Genomic DNA, 15,173 nt, shown 5'->3' on the forward strand with positions numbered 1-15,173 from the left:
TCCTGTCTGGGGTGGTGCATGCACCTCCCCTGGCAGGAAACCCTTTGTCCACACCTCCCAAGCTGGAAGGACTCCCAGCAGCAGGAGGGCAGACTTGTGTCTGTGGTGGCAGCATCCATTTTGTGGAGCTGAGGCTATGTCTGATTTTACCCGGGTTTCAGGTACTGTACATGTCGTGTCCCTCTAGAAGGGTGGAATGCTAACCCCGTCGCCAGAATTGGCGAGGGGTTAGTATTCCAATTCGTATGACACCTTACTCGACATGTTTTGATAAAGCCAAACCAAAGATAGCATTTAACCGCGAGGTTCATAATGCACTTAAGAGTATATGGTATGACGATATCTGGGAACAGTAGAAGGAAGTTGTTCCGACCACTGCAGACAGGCTCAGCTCATGCCAGAGCACCATCTCACATGGAACCAAGCACTCTGCCTTCAGGATTGTTAAGGCCTGCCAGAGGAGTGACTTATAGGTTACCAGGTGTCCCATTTAAGGTTAGGTATAGGTATACTACACCTTAGTAAGAGGTGATTACACCAACTTACCCCAGCTGAGTGATCAGCCAGTTGTGTCAAATTGTTAGGCCAAGCCTGGGGTGGCATAATACATGCTTCAGCCCCTGGCAGGCCTTGGGTACACCAATGCCCTGGGTACCTAGTGTACACTGGTACAGGGGCTGACAGGGTGATCCAACCAATTGGGTATGTACCTAGGGTACATGGAGTCCATTTTAAAGAGAGAACAGCCAGGCTGAGATCCTGAATGGCAGGATCTCAGGCCAACTAAGTCGAAAAACCAGCTAGACACTAGGCAAAAATTTGGGGGTAACCATAGTCAGATATCCACCTTCCTACACCAACCCCCACCCGTGTATGTACGGACCATACCCCCACCCCACCAGTTCATGTACGGACCGTACCCCCACCCCACCAGTGTATGTACGGACCGTACCCACACCCACGTACGTATGGAGCGTACTCCCACCCCACCTGTGTATGTACGGACCGTACCCACACCCGCGTACGTATGGAGTGTACCCCCACCCCACCAGTGTATGTACGGACCGTACCTAGGCCTGGGCAAAATTTCCGTTCCGTTCGCGGAATTTGCGATAATTTGGCATTTCCGCGTTCCGCGGAGAGCGCGGAAATGTCAAAATTTCCGCATTCCGCAGCTTTGCGATAATTTGGTTCTTGCTCGCGCTGGAAAATAATACATTCTCTCGCCCTCGCGATCGCCTTACCTGAATCCCCGCGTTCGCCGACAAGTTTTCCCGATCTGGTCGCGTTCTCCATGAGATGTTGTATTGTTTTAGCCATTTGCGCTGTCTCGCGACAGTTCGTGCCCGCAGTGACGTCATGCGTCGCGAGATCACGTCTTTCTTCTCGCGATCATGCACCGCGAGAAGAGTGAAAACAAGATGGCCGCGCCCGCAAGCAACCGCATGGGTAAGTTGGCGAGCCGCGAACACGCAGAAAATACCGCGAACGGGCGGGAAAAAAAACTTCCGCATCTTCGCGATATTTCCGCGTGTTTGCGGAGATTTTAAACACTTTCGCGATAATTTGCGAAAGTCGCTTTCGCAAATTCCGCCCACCCCTAACCGTACCCCCACCCGTGTATGTACAGACCGTACCCCCACCCGTGTATGTACGGACCGTACCCCCACCCCAACAGTGTATGTACGGACCGTACCCCCACCCCACCAGTGTATGTACGGACCGTACCCACACCCGCGTACGTATGGAGCGTACCCCCACCCCAACAGTGTATGTACGGACCGTACCCACACCCGCGTACGTATGGAGCGTACCCCCACCCCAACAGTGTATGTACGGACAGTACCCCCACCCCACCAGTGTATGTACGGACCGTACCCACACCCGCGTATGTATGGAGCGTACCCCCACCCCACCCGTGTATGTACGGACCATACCCACACCCGCGTACGTATGGAGCGTACCCCCACCCCAACAGTGTATGTACGGACCGTACCCCCACCCCACCAGTGTATGTACGGACCGTACCCACACCCGTGTACGTATGGAGCATACCCCCACCCCAACAGTGTATGTACGGACCGTACCCCCACCCCACCAGTATATGTACAGACCGTACCCACACCCGTGTACGTATGGAGCGTACCCCCACCCCAACAGTGTATGTACGGACCGTACCCACACCCCACCAGTGTATGAACGGACCGTACCCCCACCCCACCAGTGTATGTACGGACCGTACCCACACCCGCCTATGTATGGAGCGTACCCCCACCCCACCCGTGTATGTACGGACCGTACCCACACCCACGTATGTACGGACCATACCCCCACCCCACCAGTGTATGTACGGACCGTACCCACACCCACGTACGTATGGAGCGTACCCCCACCCCACCAGTGTATGTACGGACCGTACCCACACCCGTGTACGTATGGAGCGTACCCCCACCCCAACAGTGTATGTACGGACCGTACCCACACCCCACCAGTGTATGAACGGACCGTACCCCCACCCCACCAGTGTATGTACGGACCGTACCCACACCCGCCTATGTATGGAGCGTACCCCCACCCCACCCGTGTATGTACGGACCGTACCCACACCCACGTATGTACGGACCATACCCCCACCCCACCAGTGTATGTACGGACCGTACCCACACCCACGTACGTATGGAGCGTACCCCCACCCCACCAGTGTATGTACGGACCGTACCCACACCCGTGTATTTACGGACCGTACCCCACCCCAACAGTGTATGTACAGACCGTACCCACACCCGTGTACGTATGGAGCGTACCCCCACCCCAACAGTGTATGTACGGACCGTACCCCCACCCCACCAGTGTATGTATGGACCGTACCCACACCCGCGTACGTATGGAGCATACCCCCACCCCACCCGCGTATGTACGGACCGTACCCACACCCGCGTACGTATGGAGCGTACCCCCACCCCAACAGTGTATGTACGGATCGTACCCCCACCCCACCAGTGTATGTACGGACCGTACCCACACCAGCGTACGTATGGAGCGTACCCCCACCCCAACAGTGTATGTACGGAGCGTACCCCCACCCCAACAGTGTATGTACGGACCGTACCCACACCCCACCAGTGTATGTACGGACTGTACCCCCACCCCACCAGTGTATGTACGGACCGTACCCACACCGGCATACGTATGGAGCGTACCCCCACCCCACCCGTGTATGTACGGACCGTACCCACACCCGCGTACGTATGGAGCGTACCCCCACCCCAACAGTGTATGTACGGACCGTACCCACACCCCACCAGTGTATGTACGGACCCTACCCCCACCCCACCAGTGTATGTACGGACCGTACCCACACCCGCGTACGTATGGAGCGTACCCCCACCCCACCCGTGTATGTACGGACCGTACCCACACACGCGTACGTATGGAGCATACCCCCACCCCACCAGTGTATGTACGGACCGTACCCCCACCCGTGTATGTACGGACCGTACCCCCACCCGTGTATGTACGGACCGTACCCCCACCCCAACAGTGTATGTACGGACCGTACCCCCACCCCACCAGTGTATGTACGGACCGTACCCACACCCGCGTACATATGGAGCATACCCCTACCCCAACAGTGTATGTACGGACCGTACCCCCACCCACCAGTGTATGTACGGACCGTACCCACACCCGCGTATGTATGGAGCGTACCCCCACCCCACCCGTGTATGTACGGACCGTACCCACACCCGCGTACGTATGGACCATACCCCCACCCCAACAGTGTATGTACGGACCGTACCCCCACCCCACCAGTGTATGTACGGACCGTACCCACACCCGTGTACGTATGGAGCGTACCCCCACCCCAACAATGTATGTACGGACCGTACCCACACCCCACCAGTGTATGTACGGACCGTAACCCCACTCCACCAGTGTATGTACGGACCGTACCCACACCCGCCTACGTATGGAGCGTACCCCCACCCCACCCGTGTATGTACGGACCGTACCCACACCCGCGTATGTACGGACCGTACCCCCACCCCACCAGTGTATGTACAGACCGTACCCCCACCCCACCAGTGTATGTACGGACCGTACCCACACCCGTGTAAGTATGGAGCGTACCCCCACCCCAACAGTGTATGTACGGACCGTACCCCCACCCCACCAGTGTATGTACGGACTGTACCCACACCCGCGTACGTGTGGAGCGTACCCCCACCCCACCCGTGTATGTACGGACCGTACCCACACCCGCGTACGTATGGAGCGTACCCCCACCCCAACAGTGTATGTACGGACCGTACCCACACCCGCGTACGTATGGAGCGTACCCCCACCCCACCCGTGTATGTACGGACCATACCCACACCCGTGTACGTATGGAGCGTACCCCCACCCCAACAGTGTATGTACGGACAGTACCCCCACCCCACCAGTGTATGTACGGACCGTACCCACACCCGCGTATGTATTGAGCGTACCCCCACCCCATCCGTGTATGTACGGACCATACCCACACCCGTGTACGTATGGAGCGTACCCCCACCCCACCAGTGTATGTACGGACCGTACCCACACCCGTGTATGTATGGAGCGTACCCCCACCCCAACAGTGTATGTACGGACTGTACCCCCACCCCACCAGTATATGTACAGACCGTACCCACACCCGTGTACGTATGGAGCGTACCCCCACCCCAACAGTGTATGTACGGACCGTACCCACACCCCACCAGTGTATGAACGGACCGTACCCCCACCCCACCAGTGTATGTACGGACCGTACCCACACCCGCCTACGTATGGAGCGTACCCCCACCCCACCCGTGTATGTACGAACCGTACCCACACCCGCGTATGTACGGACCGTACCCCCACCCCACCAGTGTATGTACGGACCGTACCCACACCCACGTACGTATGGAGCGTACCCCCACCCCACCAGTGTATGTACGGACCGTACCCACACCCGTGTATGTACGGACCGTACCCCCACCCCAACAGTGTATGTACAGACCGTACCCACACCCGTGTACGTATGGAGCGTACCCCCACCCCAACAGTGTATGTACGGACCGTACCCACACCCGCGTACGTATGGAGCGTACCCCCACCCCAACAGTGTATGTACGGATCGTACCCCCACCCCACCAGTGTATGTACGGACCGTACCCACACCAGCGTACGTATGGAGCGTACCCCCACCCCAACAGTGTATGTACGGACCGTACCCACACCCCACCAGTGTATGTATGGACTGTACCCCCACCCCACCAGTGTATGTACGGACCGTACCCACACCGGCGTACGTATGGAGCGTACCCCCACCCCACCCGTGTATGTACAGACCGTACCCACACCTGCGTACGTATGGAGCATACCACCACCCCAACAGTGTATGTACGGACCGTACCCACACCCCACCAGTGTATGTACGGACCCTACCCCCACCCCACCAGTGTATGTACGGACCGTACCCACACCCGCGTATGTATGGAGCGTACCCCCACCCCACCCCACCCGTGTATGTACGGACCGTACCCACACCCGCGTACGTATGGAGCGTACCCCCACCCCACCAGTGTATGTACGGACCGTACGCCCACCCGTGTATGTACGGACCGTACCCCCACCCGTGTATGTACGGACCGTACCCCCACCCCAACAGTGTATGTACGGACTGTACCCCCACCCCACCAGTGTATGTACGGACCGTACCCACACCCGCGTACATATGGAGCATACCCCTACCCCAACAGTGTATGTACGGACCGTACCCCCACCCACCAGTGTATGTACGGACCGTACCCACACCCGCGTATGTATGGAGCGTACCCCCACCCCACCCGTGTATGTACGGACCGTACCCACACCCGCGTACGTATGGACCATACCCCCACCCCAACAGTGTATGTACGGACCGTACCCCCACCCCACCAGTGTATGTACGGACCGTACCCACACCCGTGTACGTATGGAGCGTACCCCCACCCCAACAGTGTATGTACGGACCGTACCCCCACCCCACCAGTGTATGTACAGACCGCACCCACACCTGCGTACGTATGGAGCGTACCCCCACCCCAACAGTGTATGTACGGACCGTACCCACACCCCACCAGTGTATGTACGGACCGTAACCCCACTCCACCAGTGTATGTACGGACCATACCCACACCCGCCTACGTATGGAGCGTACCCCCACCCCACCCGTGTATGTACGGACCGTACCCACACCCGCGTATGTACGGACCGTACCCCCACCCCACCAGTGTATGTACAGACCGTACCCCCACCCCACCAGTGTATGTACGGACCGTACCCACACCCGTGTACGTATGGAGCGTACCCCCACCCCAACAGTGTATGTACGGACCGTACCCCCACCCCACCAGTGTATGTACGGACTGTACCCACACCCGCGTACGTGTGGAGCGTACCCCCACCCCACCCGTGTATGTACGGACCGTACCCACACCCGCGTACGTATGGAGCGTACCCCCACCCCAACAGTGTATGTACGGACCGTACCCCCACCCCACCAGTGTAAGTACGGACCGTACCCACACCCGGGTACGTATGGAGCGTACCCCCACCCCAACAGTGTATGTACGGACCGTACCCACACCCCACCAGTGTATGTACGGACCGTACCCCCACCCCACCAGTGTATGTACGGACTGTACCCCCACCCCACCAGTGTAATTACGGACCGTACCCACACCCGGGTACGTATGGAGCGTACCCCCACCCCACCCGTGTATGTACGGACCCTACACCCAGCACCCCTTGTATGTACCGTGCGAAACACCACCACCGATGGACGGTGCGGACCAACACCCTGCCCGTGTTCGTACGCACCCTACCCCAGGCCCACACACCAGCACCCTCACCCAACATCGGGCATGTACGAGTCGTACTAAGCCATAGCAAAGGACAGCACTGTACAACAACATGGCCCATGTACGCACCGTACAGATGCAAAAAACACTCCTACTGAACCAGAACCAACCAAAAAAACACAAGGACAGTCAATCTGAGGCACACAACACCACAAAACATATCCAACAAGGCCAAATACATCCTATACACTGACCTGCAACTGACAAACAGCTAAACAGAGGCCCAAACCACTACCACTCCTTATAACACACCCACCCAAAGTTCAAACACAGCCACACCCACAAATGGACCAATAAAAAGGCCCAACACACACAAACCATGATCCTTTGCAACAGATCCACTGCTGCCAGACCCCAGAGACAACGCACTGCACCATACTTCAGCCATCAACACACCTTACACTTGCACTCCTTCACACAACCACCATCACAAACACACCGTCATCACATTCACACACACACACCTTCACAACCACACTCACACACCCACAACCATCCACACCCACACTCCCACAACCATCCACACCCACACCCCACACCATGCCCACCAACAAGAATCCAAAGTACACAAAGGACGAGCTGGAGTCCCTTGTCGACGAAATCATCAGAGTCGAGCCACAGCTCTTCTGAACATTGATCAGACGGACCAGCATATCAGAAAAAACTGCCATGTGGGAGAGGATAGTCAATTCCGTGAATGCTGTTGAGTCCACCAGAAGGACCAGGCATGAGTGCCAAGCCAGGTGGTACGATCTGCGGAGGACGGTCCGCCGCAAAATGACGGACGAGCACAACCAGGCCAACATCACTGGAGGAGGGCCGCCCCGCAGACCGATACACTACCATCCCTGGGAGGAGAAGGTGATGGCCACGCTGCCGCCGTTGATAGTAGACGGACTGGGGGAGTCCGAGAGCCTGGTGAGTACACGAACAACTCACCTCACATGGGGGGAACGCCATATACAACCCAAATACCAATCATGCACGCAACCCCCCCAAAGCCAGCACCGGACACAACCACACTCCAAAAACACACACATGCCACTAGCGCCTCCATGCCCCATGCCCCAAGCAAGGCCATGCCAAGTCACAGGCCACACAAAACACCTACACAAGACAGGATGTCCCCGATGCCGGGAGGGTGGGCCTCAAAACTAACATAGAGCAACTCTGAAGCACACAACAATGCCCTCAGCCCATATGGATAAGGGCACAGCCATACAAACAGTGTGTCCCCACACAGTACAGTTTTGCCAACTAATGGTGGCCGCGTTGCAGGACGACATGGTATGAAGGCACAATTAGCACATAACAGCAGCCAATCAAGATGCAGCACAGTGAAAGAGTGTCAGCACACACCGCCACAGCAGCAGCGCAGACTCAGACACTCCGCCCAATGGGTGCCCGCAGAGAAGAAACAAACCCACATGAACAAGCCAATGGCCTTTGCAAGACCTGCAAACCGTGTGTGCCCACGAAGCTGGGCTGAGGTGACAGAGGGTGACACACAGAGGGAGGAAGAGGGGCAGAGAGAGGGACAGAGACAGAGGTGGACACAGGGAGACAGACAGAGGGAGGGAGGAGGCTGACCGAGGGAGGGAGAAGGGGAGACAGAGGGAGACGCACAGAGGGAGGAGGCTGACAGAGGGAGGGAGAAAGGGAGACGGACAGAGGGAGGAGGCTGACAGAGGGAGGGAGAACGGGAGACGGACAGAGGGAGGAGGGTGATAGAGGGAGGGAGCAAGGGAGACAGAGGGAGACGGACAGAGGGAGGAGGCTGATAGAGGGAGGGAGCAAGGGAGACAGAGGGAGACGGACAGAGGGAGGAGGCTGACAGAGGGAGGGAGAAAGGGAGACAGAGGGAGACCAAATCACCCTTGGGTGGTGTGGCCATGTCCGCTCGTCAGCAGGTGGACTGTGTGCATGTAGACAAGGTGTCGCAGTGCCTTAACACCCCCTTCAACCTTTGATAAACACTAGGCCATGTGTCAATCTGTGCACGAGTACATCCGTGCTGCAGGCACAAACAGAACCTTACACCCAGTATACCTACCCACTGTGTTCGTCAGAACCCTGTCACAAACAGTTAAGTTACCTACCTGCATTCTCAAATAGCATGGAAAATACACCATTTGGCCACGTACAGTGCAACACGTAAGGAGGCTCTGCATGGCTTGCTACGCCCGCTCACTACACTGCTGACTGCGTTCACAAAAGATGCATCAACTAAGATTGTGTCACACATAGGTAAAGTGTTGACAGCTGTGGCCAAGGGACATACCCATGCACAAGTGCACTGTGTGAGGATTGCTAGCCAAATCCAACCACCCAGAGGAACTGTGCCAATTCATAAAAGAATGAAACATGGATGTCGCATGTGACACAATTAACACTGTCTCTCTCACACACAGGTCAACGTCATCCATCTCCCCCCAACACTGGGGGGGGGAAGACTCACAGGACCAGGCTCTGCATGAAGAGGACCCCACCGGCAGCGACGACTCTCACCACTCCGTGGATGACCCAGACCAACCTGGCCCCTCTGGTGTCCATCCACCTGCAGCACCTGCGTCAGGTACAACTGTGCCAACCCCCCCCCCTTCCTGCCACATCCCAGGAGACACCCAGGAGCCCTGCCCGCACACAGCCACGCATCCAGTCTGTCCAGGAGGGACAAGGTTCTCCGGCCACCCAGGAGGAGGCAGGCGACACCGCAAATGCCATCCCTCAGGGGTCCCGGAGACCCGATGTGCCCACAACGGCAGGCCAGGCGCAAGTGGGCAGGGGTGGTGGGAGTGGAGGACGGCGGAGGCGCGAGCCTGACCAGCCAGCTCAGGACCTGGCTATGGAACACGTCAGAACCATCCTGGACGCATACCGGCGTGACTCCAGAGGCATCGCCCAGGTAGTGGAGACCCTCAATGAGATGAAGGCCCTGCAGGTTGAGCATCATGCCAGGATGGAGGCAAGACATGCAGAGCACTTGGCGGTGCAGAGGGACCTGAGCTTATCCCTCCGTCAGATCGCCCAAAGCCTGGCAAACCCTCCCTGTGCCACCAGGCATAGAGCAGCACCACACACAGGGAGGGAGGAGGAGAAGGATTCATCTGACGGAGCGTCCCTTGCACCGTCAAGACAGGCATCTAAGGGTCCCCACAGGAAGGTGGGTCGTCCACGCAAAAGACCGTGAGAGTCAGCGGAACATCACCATCTCCCAGGTCACCTGGCCTGGCACCTGGCCCTATGGCCCAACAGCAGCACAGCAGCAAAGGACATTCTCTGCCACATGGCCTTGCTGGTCACTGTCTGACCAATGTTGACAAAGACTGTGGCACAGACTCTGATGACTGTCAATGGCAAGGACACCAACTCCCCCTGTGAACTTTGGATTCTACACTCCCGCCAAACACCTCTTGTCACCCCCCCAAACACGTACCCCAGCACTAATAAAATTCATCACAGTCACAAGGTGATGCCGTCATTTTGCATTATTCCACTACAGGTGTGTGTTGTAAAGTCAAACCATGCCTGATTTCTGAATTAACTCTGAACCACCATACCCTGGGGTCTGAGTCTGGCACAGGACACACATGGGTCACAACGTAGCATCCAAGACAGACATGGAGCACCATACTCACCCGTGATGGGCCCAACCAGATGAGGGGGTGCCCGCACAACTGTGCCCACAGACCTATTTAGAAGAGCAACAGTCATGCGCAGAGGTCAGGGATCATGTGGAGTGTCCTGGGGTTGGAGTCCCAGGTATGTGTAGACACGTGGCAGAACCATGTCCTGCATGCTTGAGTCAGGTGGATGTGGAGAATGGTGGGCCAGCCAAGGTTGGATGCATGGAGATGGCACAATTGGGTGTTGGATCACAGTGCCACAAGGTTGTGTTGTGGGTGTGTCAGGGAAAAGATAGGTGATAATAGTGAGTGGATGAAATTGCTAAATCTACGCAAAAAAGCCAAAAGAATGGAATCGCACGCTCACTTTATGCTAGAGTATTTAAAAGCTGGAGCCATTCCCTCAGGTCTGAGAGTAAGAAATGTGCCAGCCCTGTTTGTTGAGGTACGCCAGTTCCTGGAGCGGTGGTCACACATTGCTAACCGCTGCTCCAGGGACTGGATGATCCTCATCATTGAAACAGTTAAAGAGATGATTCAGATACTTAACCAGGAGATCTTAGAACTTGAGGAAAAGCTTAAAAAGAACAACAGTGTAGAAGAGGCCAAAGACAAACTAGGTAAGATCAATCATGAACTCTTAGAATTCGAAGACTACCTTATTAAGAAAAAGACAGATAAGTTGAAGAAAGATCTTCGCTGGTTCACTCAAGAGAAGGCTTATCCCTACTTACAGAGTCAATGGATTATGGAGTATACAACCCACAAAATGCTAGACGTCCAAAGATTGTGAATTTTTCTGACACTAATTCATCGGACTCCGACCCTGAGGGTCCTAACACCAGTGAGTCAAACTATAGACAATTTTCAGGACAATTTCGCAATCCACATCAACAGGGTCAGTCACCTTTTTTACGGTCAGGGAGAGGCAGAGGACGAGTCAGATTCCAGAGATCAGAAAGGAATCACTATCCTCAAACAGAGCAAGTACATCCGCAACAATACATGAGGACACGGAACCACCAATATTGGAAGTCATAGATAAAGAAATCAAATCATATGACAATATTCCTATTTTTAATCTGTCCAAACATCTGTTATCTTCGGATGAGATTAACATTCTGAGTAAAGGGTTGTCATTTGTACCAAGCACCCAACCTGACATATTTAAGTTACATAGAGATCTTTTTTCTTTCTTTCGGAAAGTCAGACTGAAAAAATACATGATGGATGTAGATCCATCAGAATCGGAAGTGAACTACTCAGGTTGCAAACCACCGTCAAAATTTACTCCATCTTTAGACATGGTGGGACCTGAAGTGACAATCTTCGAAAAATCAGTCCTTAAAGAAATTGAAAGAATTCTTAAGTATATCCCCTCTACCCACTCCAACCTAACGGTCTCGGAAAAAATTGCGCTCAACAACCTACAGAATAATGACTCTATCACCATTAAACCCTGCGACAAAGCAGGAGGTATAGTCGTCATGGATAGTGACATCTATAATGACAAAATGAAATCCATGCTATCGATTTCAGATCACTATTGCAGGGCTAACAGATCTGTCCTACCAGAATTAAAAAGACTTATTGAAAATTGTACAACTAAAGCATTCAGAGACGGCTATATATGTCAAAAAGAGCTGGACTTTCTAAATCAGACACATACAGTTGTCCCTGCTCTGTATGGAGTACCCAAGACGCACAAAAATGCAGAGAACCCCCCTATGAGACCTATTGTCTCTTCTATCAATTCCTGTACAGAGCCTCTTTCAAAATATGTAGATACTTTCCTCTGTCCACTTACCAAGCTGTATGCCTCCTATATTAAAGACACAGGACACATGATTACGACCATAGAGCACTTACCGTTCAATCATAAGACTCAATATCTAGTCACACTAGATATTGAATCTCTGTACACAAACATCCCCCAAGATCTAGCTTTAGAAGCGGTGGCAGCGCTCCTTACTAGAACCCCGGGTGACAGACCGAACGGATTCATATTGGAATGCCTGGACATAGTACTCCATAACAATTTTTTTGAATTTGGAGAGGCACTTTTCCACCAGATCAAAGGCACCAGTATGGGAGCTTCGTGTGCTCCTAGTGTAGCGAATATTTATATGGGCGAATTCGAACTTAAGCACATTTTTAATGAAGTGGCCCCCTTTTACGAAAACATACAGGTATGGCACAGATTTATAGATGATATTTTTTTCATCTGGACAGGAAATGAACAAAATCTTCTAGAATATATTGAATGGCTTAACCTTAGCGACGTCAACCTTAAATTTACAGCTAAATACTCCACAGAAAAAGTGGAATTCCTAGACATTTGGATTATGGATTGTGGAGGCAAAATTGCAGTCAGCCTCTTCAGAAAACCGACTGCGAAAAACACAATTTTACAACACAGCAGCTTCCATCCCAGTTGTCAAAAGGACTCCATTCCTTTTGGAGAATTTTTAAGGATCAGGCGTAATTGTACCAACATAAGTGAGTTCAATGTCCATGCAGAAGAACTCCAAAAAAGACTCCTCGCCAGAGGATACCCCAGACGATTAGTGAGGCACTCAATGAAACGTGCTAAGTATTACAACAGAGACGCTCTAATCTCTGGTAGACAAAAACCAGCATTGGACAAAATCGTCTGCGTAATCAACCATTCTAGTCTGAATAATAAGATCCAGAAGGTGTTACACAGGAATTGGAAAATACTGAATGTCTGCGAAGAAGACAGTGCTCTAGCTCCCCCCATCGTAGCATTCAGGAGAAATACAAACCTTAGAGACAAATTGGTTCACAGCAGGCTGCGACTACGTCAAGGACAGCAGATGACCATTGATGGACTCCCTCCCATCCTAGGCAACCACAGATGTGGTAACTGCCATGCCTGCCCCTCAGCGATTACCACCCAAATCTGCAACTATGGCTCTAAAACAGCTAAATTGAAGAGCCACACTAATTGCAGAAGCAGTAACCTAGTCTACATGATATTGTGCCCTTGTGGACTAGGCTACATAGGAGAAACAAGCCGTGAGTTCAGAACAAGACTGTCCGAACACAAATCCGCAATCAAAACGGGAAAAAGACAAGCTCCAATGGTTAATCATTTCCTGGATCAGCACCACTCTGAGACAGATCTTCGGTGGCTGATATTGGAGAAGATCACTCCAAAAGCGGGACGGGACACAGAGAAGATAAGGAAAGAACGAGAATCCTTTTGGATTTTCTATTTCGAAACAGTACGACATGGGCTTAATGAAGAAATTATATGGTTAGTTACTTAATATGCCCACTAGATATATGGCTGAGCTACTAGCCTAATCTTCATTTACGCCATTGTATCCAATTCAGCCCTAACGACTGTGGATGATATGTTTCTCACCGTATCCATATATCTTCTGAACAGTCCCATGGCCTATGTCTCACTAGCTGATGACCAATACAGTATAATAATCACACTTATATGTGGCTGTGCACATATACTGCCTATGTGGTGAGTAAAAATATCGATATTGAGATACTTACCCTTTTCTTAAAAGCCTGAGGCAGATGACAGTATACTCGCGTTGCTTTAGTACTTATATCCAAATTTAGAAAATATGAAATGTCTTACCAACCAATATTATCTGTTTGGCTGGTGTACAAATATCTGCAAAAACGGGACTACCGTTACTCGACATCTGCAAAGACTATATAATCATTATACTCGCTAAAAGTAGTTAATAGATGCAGTTATAGCATAGCCATTCTCACACTACAAAATGGCTGCGCCAACATACCAGACCTTGTATTAGATTGCAAGTATCTGTGTTGTGATCGCGTAATATATCATGTGATCACTCGCTAGACCAATCACCTTTAGCTTCAATCGTAAAGCCCACGTGATCTATCGTCTGGCCAATCACCATCCAGTATCTCGTTTAAAACTGGCGCCAACACCATACACCCTGATTGTTTCTCGGAAGTGGATGTACCAGTGAGGTCCGTACTCTGCGGGTATCAGGTAAGCCGTAGGATACATTTCGTCACTAAGACTGAATAGTTTGTAGATATTCCTGCGAGGTCGTTACTTCGTAACTATCGAATAAGCGCTGGCAAATACTCTTATGGTTTGACGCTGGGTGCTTAGTATTTCTATGTCGTCAATAAGATATACCTAACATTTGGCATTAGATGTTTGACAGAATTAGGGGCGCGGCGAAGAACTCCATCTCATGTACTTTTGATCTGTGACGAATATAGTTCGCCGACGCCAGATCGTATTTACCTGTTAAAATCTTGGTGCCTTAAACAGGAACGAGTTTCTCGCTTGCAAAGTTCTGTTCCTATAGTGGCTGTGAGCTTCGGAATGTGCGTAGAATTTAGCCGCCAGTAGCATAAATCAAATAAAAGATTCATCTCTCTACAACCAGAAAAGAAAGGATCTAGGTAGTAATAAACAGACGTGTTTCCTCTGTATAGAAACCTAGACTACCATTTAAAGCCAACCGATTTTCACAATTAGAAACTATAGGACCTGAGTAGTGACAAACATGCGTGTCTTTTTCCTATAGACATCGAGATTACCAGCAAGAGTAAACCGATTGAACAGAATTAGAGCACCGCAGTGATAAACATTTTAAGGACC

The sequence above is a fragment of the Triturus cristatus genome, chromosome 3_2, assembly GCF_964204655.1.
Source record: "Triturus cristatus chromosome 3_2, aTriCri1.1, whole genome shotgun sequence".
Taxonomy (NCBI): Eukaryota; Metazoa; Chordata; class Amphibia; order Caudata; family Salamandridae; genus Triturus; species Triturus cristatus.